Source organism: Mastigoproctus giganteus, chromosome 14 (genome assembly GCF_048544385.1).
Source record: "Mastigoproctus giganteus isolate SK-2022 chromosome 14, ASM4854438v1, whole genome shotgun sequence".
NCBI classification, from domain to species: Eukaryota; Metazoa; Arthropoda; class Arachnida; order Uropygi; family Thelyphonidae; genus Mastigoproctus; species Mastigoproctus giganteus.
This window is the reverse complement of record NC_143588.1, coordinates 102,935,725-102,947,328: the sequence shown is the minus strand read 5'-3', so window position 1 is coordinate 102,947,328 and position 11,604 is coordinate 102,935,725. Positions and strand designations below refer to the sequence as shown.

Genomic DNA, 11,604 nt, shown 5'->3' with positions numbered 1-11,604 from the left:
TGCTCTTCGTAGACTAATGTTTTACGTGGAGTTCACCAGGGTTCGGTGTTGGGCCCATTGTAGTTTTGTATATTTATCAATGATATTGATGAAGGTATACCAGGTTTAATGTCCAAGTTTGCAGACGATACAAAGGTTGGCACGGATGCTAACGACAGTTAAAGACAGCATGCTACTCCAATTGGATCTAGCTAAGTTGGCAAATGGGCTGAGAAGTGGCAACTGAAGTTTAACATTGACAAGTGCAAAGTACTGCATATGGGTAGCAATAACCGAAGAGAAACATGCCAACTGTGCGGTACTACACTCAGGGAAGTGAAAAGGGAAAACGATCCGGGAGTAATTGTGCAGTCAAATATGAAGTTGCTGAGCAGTACAGACGGGCTGCCAGAGCAGGTCATGGAGTCTTGTCAATGATATACAGGAATATCGTTAGGAGGGACAGGGATGTGATTATCCCATTATACAAGGCAATAGTCAGGCCATACCTAGAGTACTGTGTACAGGTCTGGAGGCCTCATTTTAGGAAGGATGTAGAGTTGCTAGAACGAGTACAAAGAAGGGCAACAAGATTGGTAGGGGAACAAATGGGTGCTCTTCCCAAGAAAGGCTTAAGTTCTCAAATTGCAGCGCCTGGAGAGTGGGCACCTGCAAGGTGATCTGATTGGGGTGTATAAGGTCTTGAATGGGTTGAGCAACCTGAATGCTGATGGAATTCTTCTTCTTGCTCAGATTAAGAACCTGAGGGGGCACAGTTTCAAATTGAGGAAAGACAGTTGTAGAATAGATGTGCGGAAATTTGCCTTTAGCCACCAGCGGGTAGTTCATTGGTGGAACAGACTTCCATTTTTTGTTGTGGAAGTTGATAGCCTAAAGAAATTTATGGTTGCACTTGACAGGCATGTGAAACGAATGGAGGGGTGAAATTGGAGGTTTTTTTTTTTTTTGGCTGATGCTGCATAAGCTTGCTTTCTTGCATCGTATGCCTCTACTAATGCTAATGCTAATGCTAATTGATCTTGCTCAAACCATTCAAGACCTTATACACCTCAATTAGGTCACCTCACAGGTGCCTAGTCTCTGGACTCTGTAATTTTCAGAATTAAGCCTACCTTTGTAACAGCCACGCTTTGTTCCAGTCATCAATTTCGTTGCCCTTCTCTGTACTCGTTCCAGCAGCTCTACATCCTTCCTGAAATGAGGCCTCCAGACCTGTATGCAGTACTTAAGGTGTACCTGACCATTACCTTATACAAGGGTACGATCACCTCTTTATCCATGCTAGCAAAATAACTGTTTATCTTTGAGACACCAGCAGCTCTACATCCTTCCTGAAATGAGGCCTCCAGACCTGTATGCAGTACTTAAGGTGTACCTGACCATTACCTTATACAAGGGTACGATCACCTCTTTATCCATGCTAGCAAAATAACTGTTTATCTTTGAGACACCATGAGCTACTCTTGCCACCTGTCTACACTGCTCAGAAAACTTCATACCTGACTGAACAATTACCCCCAGGTCTTTTTCATTCTCCACTACCCTGAGTGTATTTACCACAGAGTTGATATGTTACTCTGGGGTTACTCCTACCCTTATGCAGTACTTTACATTTGTCAATGTTAAACTTCAGTTGCCACCTCTCAGCCTATCTGCTCAATTTTTTTTGGATCCTGTTGCACACTGTCCTTACTGTCATTAGCAACCCTGCTGACCTTCGTATCGTCTATCGGGTAGGGAGATTCCCGTTGATGATACGAAGAACTTTTATGGGCTTTTTTCACTCCGTGGCTGTGTTAGCCGGTCAGAGACGTTAATAGCAAGGTTTGTATCCCGGAAAAACAGGGATTTTTCTTGCAGCAAATTAGGCAAATCGACCAGAGAATACACGCAATTTACAGACACAATACACATGGGTTTATGAAATAATTTTTACATAATTCCAATATTATAATTTTTTTTTTCTACTGATTAATTACCTTATGTGGGGATACAATTGTAATATTGTCTTATTAAGATTATCCGAGAGCAATCTCATCCACGAACATGTATTTTGTCCACAAATTACGTGTGTACCCTAATTGACTTCTCTGGTTTGTTGGACGAAAAACCAAACCTGTTTCCTAGAGAAAAAAAAAATCTTGACACCCTCGTCTGAGACAGGCTAAGTCTTCTACGGAGTGTAAAAGCCAATAAATATATTCCATGTATCACTGACAGGACTGGAAGCCTTTTCCATCCGGTGTGAGGAGGTTGGTGATTATAACCATTTTACTATGCACGAAGACTTATCTCAAAATGATCACTTGCGAAATATCCGTTTATCTTTTCTATGGGCATCCGAACGTCAGTGAAGAAGCATAGTACTAAATTTTGTTAACTTTGAGAGAATAATTATGATTTTTATTGTCTAAATTAAATTTATAAATAAATGATTTAAGACTATTAAGCGTGATTTCTCGTGTACAAAGTGATTGTTGTTGTTGTTTTTGTTGGCATCTAAGGCTATATTGCTCCGTGTTTAGTATATGGTATGTAAATTGCGTGGGTTCTGTGGTAGCTTTTCTGTTTGCCGGAAGAAAAACCCGAGTTTCCGGGAGAAAGAACCATGCTATCCTCGCTGAGACTGACTAACTCAGTCAAGTTGTGAAAGAGGCCCATAAAAATTCCTCCAGTCATCGACGGGATTCCAGCTCCGGTTTTCCAGGTCTTTTCTTCTCTCTGTGGGGAACACGCCGATCCTACCAACTGCAAATGGAAACTGCTGCTCATCAAATGCAGTCTGGTAAATAAAGAGGTGAAAGTTTGTTTCGCTCCAGAAATTTCCTGGGAATTTTCCTTGCGAAGTCTTCTGAAAGTTCAGGGCAGTCGATAGCGGAATTTAAACAATCATATTATCATTACCATAGAATAACCTCATACCCCCACCTGTTTCATGTCCATTAAAGGCACGTTTTCTCTGGTCGGTTTGCCTGTTTTGTTGGAATTAAAACCAGAGTTTTCGGGAGAAAAAAAACTTTGCTGTCCTTGCCTTAAACCGACTAACTTAGCCAAGGAGTGAAGAAAAAAAAAAAGAACATAAAATTAAATTTCTCAACTGATTGATATGATTCGAATCTGAACCTTAAAACCCGGTGTGTGATTATAACCACTCTGTTACTGTGAAAACTCAATAGTGGAGTTGTATAATTTTCAGAAAAATCAGAGGTTATTGCAATAATCTGAAAGAGAAGTTTTACACTAATTTAGGCACTTGACCATCAAAGATCTACATTTTCTAGGCTCATAGTTGGATCTAAAATTAGTCGATATAAGAAATCATCATTCAATAGATGAGAATTTTGAAGTTTGGATTAGAAACGCTTACCCAAGCTCTCGTAGGTAGCACGGTTAGAACAATCACTGCCTTCCACCCACACCGGATCTCGTGAATGACGCGAGGAACTTTATGTTTTTTTCAAACGTGGTTGAGTTAGTCGGTTTCAAGTGAAGGCAGCATGGTGTTTCGCTTGGAAACTCGGGTTTCGTCCAGCAGATAGAAAATGGATCATACAAACATATTATATACAGCGCAATATGGCCTAAGTTCCTGATGTGCCTAAAACCCTACAACAATAATAACTACCAAACAGGTGAAACACAAAGAATGTTGGATTTGATCATTATCGAAAATATTTGACAAACAGGGTGAATATGTTATAGGTTTTGCGTTTAACATATCAAAAAGCTCTTTTAAGTTATTTTTAGAAAGATAGTTTAGCTGAATAGAGAAGATCAATTTGGAGTTAGGAGCATTAACACACCAAAAAACTTTTAAATTATTTTTCGAAATATAGTTTACATGATTGGAGAAATTGAATTTAGAGTTGAAGTAAATTCCTAGATCATTATATTCACGGACAAGAGGAATAATTTAGAATCGAGAATGGCTATGATCAGAAGGACGTTGTTTTTAAGAGAGCAAAGATGACTAGATTTTAATGGATCAAGGAACAAACATGAAGGAAAGTGTATGGAAAATTGTTTTTGAGTTTTGCTGATTAGGTCATGAACAACAATGAAAGATTGAACTGAGATGAGTGGTGGCAAAGAAATTAGCATCATCTGCATTAAAAATGCACGTTAATGCGAATAAGAGAGGTATGAGGAGAGCAGAAAAGTGTAGTTCGTCTTCTTAAGGAAAACCGGCAGAACATATGGTATCGTTGGATATGTTCTTATAATTGAAGACAAGAATTCTTACTTTCCTAATGAGGGCTCAATAAATGCTGAAACATGATGAAAGTTGAAAATTGTTTCTTTAGACCGGCAATAAATATATTTATCCCTATAACTTAAATTACATTCAGCATACAGTAAATTAGGACAATTCAAATATGACGTAACTTTTAAGGGAAAAATTTAAATTATTTCATTTTAAAAATATATTATATTGATTGAAGGTGGCGCTTCGAGAAGAGTGTTTACAGGTCGTTATTTATAATTTTTGCTCTGTGTGTATACTCTAATTTAAAACGTGTTGCTAAAACGGGTTTCAAAAATCTTAGATAATGTAAAATTTTAATTTTATGCAGTGAAAATCTGTTATTAGAGAATTTTAATCAATTTTTGTTTGCAATGTCAGCCCACAGTGTTTAATTCAGACGGTATCATTGAGCAGCTGTGAAGCGAAGCACGCTGAAGCTTTGGGAGCAATGTATGTAAATTTTTAACATTTCAGATAATTCATTTTAAGGTGGTTTTTTGCTGCTGTGTTACGAATCCAAAGATTGTGTTACGCATTTTACTTTGTATGATATATGAACTGCGATCATAAAGTAACGAGACGTAATTTTATAGTAAATGCATTTCGATCAGTATACATCAGTAGATTCATCTCCTTAAAGTGAATCCTCCCTCCTGTTAGCAATGCAATTTAATTGTGGAAAGACAAGAAACATTACTGTTGAAAACATTTCTTGAATTTTTCATTTCAAAAGTTTCAGAGCACCTCTAACATTCTTTTAAATATCATATAAAACTTTGGTATTTCAACTGAGGTAAGAGGTGTAGTGTGGGAAATCCGATGAATAAAATGGGTGAAATTGCCTGTTTTTGGCAATAAACTGGCTTATGTTCATAATAGATGCCCTGTTTTTAACAAAATAAAATAAATGGTATTGCAAAGAAGCCATTTTCTGTTGGTGCCAGATCCTTCCTTTCAAAAAGTAGTTTCTTATCCAAATGTAGATTTGCTTGAGCATGTACAGAGAAGGGTAACAAGGTTTCTGCAAATTTCAATGGCTGGAGACAGGCACTTGCGAGGTGATCTGATTGAGGTGTATAAGGCCTTGAATGGGTTGAGCACACTGAATTCTGATAGGATTCTTCCACTTACTGAGATTACGAACCTAAGGGGGCATAAATTCAAATTGCAGAAAGACAGTTGTAGAATAGATGTGCGGAAATTTGCCTTTAGCCAGCAGGTGGTTAATTGCTGGAACAAACTTCCATCTGTCATTGTGGAAGTTGATAGCTTAAATAAGTTCAAGGAGGAACTGGACAAACATTTAGAGGAATGGTTGTGTGAATTTTTTTTTTTTTTTTCTGGCTTATGCTATATAAGCTCATAAGCTTGCTTTCTTGCATCACATGCCTCTATTACTAAATACCTTTAGCAATTAAACATAAAGTTTGTCATTTGAACACTTTAATTGGTCTTATTTGTTCCATGTGTATCACTATTGTTGCTTTTCTGTATTTTTAAAATCTGTTTAAGCCAATCAAACCCTTGTGCACATACCTTTCTCCATAATTTATCAATTTATTATTTTTTAATATCATGCAAAATGTTATTTGTTCTGAATACTGGTAATTCATATTTGTCACATAAATAAGTGATACTTTTCATTTTGGTGGTAGTATATACTGAACACTTATCAAATTGAAAAGTTGTATGAGTTAATTGAACTCCATGCATAATAAAATCATGTGTAATGAGGCCATAAATATAATTGCTCTAATTACTTTGTGATCATAATTTTTCCATGATAAGTTTGCACTGCATTCTCAAAATATTAATTCTGATATATCTTCTTTTGCAGTAATATTTTATAATACTTATTAATTATTTTAATGAATATTGTATTCTGTCACCTTTCATTGGAACACATTTTTAAATTTCAGTATCATCAGCTTTTTTTCTTTGTAATAATGTTTTATATGTTGTTCTTCATTTGGCCTCTGTAGAAATAATGAACACTTTTCTTAAAACAATATGCCTCTGAAATATTTTCAGCATTGTTATTGGTACTCTTTTTTTTTTTTTTTTCTTTTTTTTTTTGACAAAAATGATTACAGTGAAACTTCTCCTAACAGACACCTCTCGTTAACGGACATCTCTCTACAACGGACATTTTCAAATTCCCCAACTCACCTCTATTGGTTTTAACGTGTTTGCAGCTTCTGTCTAGCGAACATTCTCTGTAACGGACGCGGACAGGCAATCTGCACTGTTTCGTTTAGATTAGCACTTAATTTGATCTCCCCACTACGGACAGCGAGCGAGCTCACGGCCCTTTTTCTAGGAACTTTTCTTCCACGTATTGCCTCAATCGTGTGTTTATTTTCTATTTCCGATTCTCTGAATTTTATCAAGGTTTACGTCGCGGTTCTAAACCCTTTTTCAAGAATTTTAAGGCATGTGTAAAACTTCTGATGAATTCGGTGTGTGCAGGGGGGGGGGGTGAATATGGTCGGCTTTTCTTCTTTTCTGTTTCAGTTTTCAGTTTTGTTCAGTGTCGTGTGAAGTGCACAATGTCTTCTCGTAAACATTTAACTTTAAAAGATAAAGTCGAACTCATTAATGCGTATGATTGGCAAAAAAATAGTGTTCGTAATCTCGCTGCAAAATTCAAAATCGGGAAGACGCAGGTAAGCGACATCCTAAAGAAAAAAAATGAACTGCTCAAACAATTTTGGCAACACGGAAACGATCAGGTTCAAAAATCATTCCCGAAAACTGTTGGACTTCAAATTGACAGTGTTACGTATGAGTGGTTTTGTCGCGAACATGCTAAAAAAATTCCCATTAATGGGCCTATTATTAGGGAAAAGGCTTTGGAGGTTGCGAAATCTATGGAAGTAAATGAGTTCAAAGCTTCCGTGGGATGGCTAGACAAGTTCAAAACTCGGCATAAAATTTCTTGGAAAACCGTAAGTGGTGAAGGTGGATCTGTTGATATTGGGGTTGTAACAGAGTGGACCGTCAAATTGGAAGATTTATGTCGTGATTTTGAAGCTAAGGGTATTTACAACTGTGACGAAACAGGGTTGTTTTTTAAAGCTCTTCCTGAAAAAACAATGAGTCTAAAACACGAAAAGTGCCAGGGCGGAAAAATTTCTAAGGAACGCTTGACTGTACTATTGTGTACAAATATGCTGGGAGACTTTGAACAACCTCTTGTTATAGGAAAACCACAAAATCCTCGTTGTTTCAAGGGCATGAAGTTGAATCTTTTGAATGTTGACTGGAAGTCTAATAAAAAAGCGTGGATGACACGAGATATCATGAGCGAATGGATAAGTCACTTTAACCAAAACATGATTCGTCAAAACAGAAAAATTATTCTTTTCATGGATAATGCTGCATCTCACCCGCACATTGAATTGTCCAACATTCAAAAAATTGTTTTTCTGCCACCAAACACATCTGCAGAGTGTCAGCCCTTGGATCAAGGGATAATAAAAAAATTTAAACTTCATTACACAAAACGTGTTTTAAGACATCTCACTGCAAACATGAACGATGTAACATGTGCGAGTGACCTTGCAAAGAAAATCAGCATCCTAGATGCAATTCAATGGATTTCCTCTTCAGTAAACGCAATTAGAAAACAAACTGTCGTGAACTGTTTTGTAAAGTCTGGCTTCTCAAACGCAAAAATTGAAGTTGTGAACAGCAATGTGTAGCACCAAGAAGAACAAGAACTTCAACATCTATTGATAATGTACGATACTTCATCTACAAGTGACCCTGGCTACAAAGATATAGACTCGAACCTCACTACAGAAGATGGTGCTCTAGATATCAACGACATTATCATCGATATTTTTCAAGAAGTTCCTCATGAGGATGAAGAAATGGAAGGAGGTCATTCTGTCGAAGAACATATTAACGACGAACCACCGATGAAAATAGAAGAAGCGCTCATACAAATCAATTTTAAAAATGTTTTTCGCTGCTGAAGAAGATACTGAAGGACTTTCGATGGTTTCTTCAATCCAAAAAAATGAAAACAAAATTATCAGCTGGAAGAAGGTGCAGAAGAAAATAAGTGATTACTGTATGTATTTTTCTTAAGATAAAGTCATAATATGCATAGCACAATTGTATGTATATTATTTACAAAAATATTGTTCAAAATCTGTATATATTTTAATTTAATTTTACATTAAACGTTTAACGATTTTTCTTTCTTTTTTTTTTTTTTTTTCTCCCTCAGACTTCTTGTTAGCAGACACTTCTCTCTAACGGACACATTTTCGTTCCCCATGGCTGTCCGTTAAACGGAAGTTTCACTGTATATCAAAATGTTGGCTAAAAAGAGACCAAAAATGAAATACTGTATTCATTACCAATTTAACCACACATTACAGTTTACAAAAAGCTACAGGAAAATAAAAAATTACTTCTACAGGGCCATACTTATGAACAGGTGCAGGAGGTGCTGGCCTCTGGCCTCACAATAGAGGGGGGGGGTCCCTCTCATGCCCTTTGTAATCTCAAATTTTTTAAAGCGATTTCTTTTTTTAATGCCCTGATCTAAACTAGGGCCCACTTTTACCTACCATGTAAACAGAGACAGGTGAAATTTACTGAAAATGTGGATGATTCATTTCTGCAAAAGAACAGATTAATTTCCAGAATAAAGGAAAGTCACTCTCCTAATTCTCTAATTGAGTGTAACATAGGACCACAGCACATTATCTGCATCAAGAATATGCCTTAATCTTTTTTCACTGGTTATGAATACATGAAAGCAGTTGACCAGTGCAACTTCTTGGTACAGTATGTGGGTGTCGATTGTAAATGTGTTATGGATGCCACTAAATTGTGGAATGTCTCTTTAGTTCTTAATTTGTGCATTCTACAGCAGCAGCTCAATTTCCTAAAGGCTAGAGGTGTGAACAGTGCGCACCCAGGTCTCTCAAAACCGTTCGTTATATAGAAATATGGAAATTTTATTCGTTCTACAAAAACTATTTTAATTGGACCATCCATTGTTTCTCTGTGTCGCAGTTAGACTCTGTTGCGACACAGACTTTAGTTTAGTACTGTTCTTTATATTTCATAGTATTGCAACGTTTGTGTTTAAACAGATTGGTAAAAATAATTTTTTTTTCTGATTATATTTATATGTGCAAGTTTTTTTTTTTTGGGGGCCCCTGAGAAGTGTAAGTACAGTCCTGTACTTCTCTGTGTGTGACCTTCTCCATTCTGTAATGTACTGTTTTATTTGATGAGTGTGTTATCTGCAGCTCCCACAAGCATGTTATTTGGAATATTGATGACCTAACGATCAATTACCAGCTTTAGATTTACTATAGAAGTTGAGAAATCTAAGTAGATCGAACATTTTAAATAAATCCCAAACCAAAATTTTGAAGAGCTGACAGGTCAACTGGTGGATTCCCCACTAAATGTACCCTGTAGAAAGCAGGGTACATTTAGCTACAGGTACAGGTTTCATATTGCTTTAAATGTGGAGTATAGCACTATGTTACGTAAATGTTATATCATCATATGCACATTCACTTAGCATAACTGAGTCTATAAAGGCTCAGTTATCAGTCATTTAAATGTGCTTGTTTTAAACTGCCTCTTGCACTAACTCTTTCAATGAAGAAAGGTCCAATGATAGATTGATGCAAAGGCACCCACTAAGACTACATGTGAGGGGGCATAAATTCAAGGCGCCTCCGTAGCCCAGTGGGCAGGAGCAGCAGTGCGTAGCACACGCTTCTTGATTTGACCTGGGTTCGAGCCCGTGCCCACCAAATACGGAGGATACGGAAAGGTCAGGGAATGACCACCGCATATCCCCGGAGCAATATGGCCTTAGTTGCTAACGCTCCTAAAAACCAAATAACGACGGCATAAATTCAAACTGAGGAAGGATGGTTGCAGGATAGTTGTGTGGAATGCATTCAGCCAGCTGGTTTGATTGCTGGAACAAAACTCCCATCTGGTATTGTTGAGGTGGGTAGTTTGAATAAATTCAAGGAAGAACTAGACAGACTGTTAGAAGCGATGGACACGTGATATGAGAAGTGTCTTTTTTTTTTTTTTTTTCTCCCGCTGATTCTGAATAAACTTGCTTTTTTGCATCATTTGTCACTAATAATACTAATATTGCCTTGAATGGTTCTTTGATGCTTGCATGAAGATTCTCTAACCAATTTGTAAAAATTTTTGCTTACTATAGAACCATTTAGGAGAAAGTGAGCTTTATCTGTTGGCTAATATTCATCTTGAGAAACTTGCCATTTATCCATGTTGCATGTGACTTGGTTAATCATGTGGATCTAATTTATGGAGATGTTTAATCTGATACCAGTACTTCTGCAAACTTAACTATAAGAATTTATATACAGTATTCTAGGGAATTCTGGTAACTGAGGCATGCTGAGCAATGGAAATTGATAACATATTGGTTTCAGCTTGCTGAGTCTGTGCCCACTTCAGTTCTCTGAAACTTTTTCCTATATTTATTTTTTATTTGAAATGCTCTCAGGGTTGGTAAATGAGGGGCATTTTTATGTCAGCACAGGCATTGAAATAATTAGATAACAGATGCTTTTATTATAATTTTCTATATTAGGGACATGGTTCCTTCCTGATACAGTAACAGGCTCCAGCTTATTCTCACCTTACAAATGACATCATTAACCATAAGTCAACCTTAATGATCTGATCCAGTAAGGTCTGAACAGTGCTGGTGTCTGGTGGCCTGGGTGCATGGCTGGTTTTGGGGATTCTTCCCCATTCTTTTGTTATAGTTGTTTTTTTTTACCATTTAAGAAATGTTTTGGGACACACTTCAGTGTTGGAGTCTTGGGTGCATTGCATCTAGTGCATCACCCATTTGCATGTTAGTGGACTAGCCATTGAGCAATTCTGGAAAATATCTGAAAGGTTGGTGGGCCAGATTTATTGGAAAACAAACTAATATTAAGCCTCAAAAATATTTTTATGATCATAACTGCTCTTTACAAAAACAATATAAAATAATAATTAACTGTGTTCTGATTATTGTTTGTATTTATCTGTGAAGGATTTTTCAGTTTGTTTTTCCTTTAATTTTCATTACATAATAAATTTACTGAAGACTTATTGAAATAACATATTACCAATAAATTGAACTGCTCTTTCATCTTTCTGTGACACCCTTCCAGATGTGTTTCTGTCTGTATATTTTTAAGTTTTATGGTTCTTTTCAGTAACGCAGAATAAGAGATTATTAATGCATGACTTTTTGTTTCTTTTATTTTCTTATTTAGTTATTTATTTTCGATTACCTTTGATGAAGTTGTTTAAGGGTAATGAAGTTGTGCATTCCACAA

General features: G+C 36.6%; 1 protein-coding gene across 1 annotated transcript in view; it reads left to right on the top strand.

Moving 5' to 3' along the window:
• Positions 1–4,582: 4,582 nt before the first annotated feature.
• The window catches only part of LOC150075458 (recombining binding protein suppressor of hairless-like), a 156,016-nt gene continuing 148,994 nt past the window's right edge, over positions 4,583–11,604 (top strand). Inside the window, exon 1 of the mRNA XM_090388917.1 lies at positions 4,583–4,696. The gene's annotated coding sequence lies outside the window, so the exon portion shown is untranslated. The remainder of the gene's footprint in view (positions 4,697–11,604) is intronic.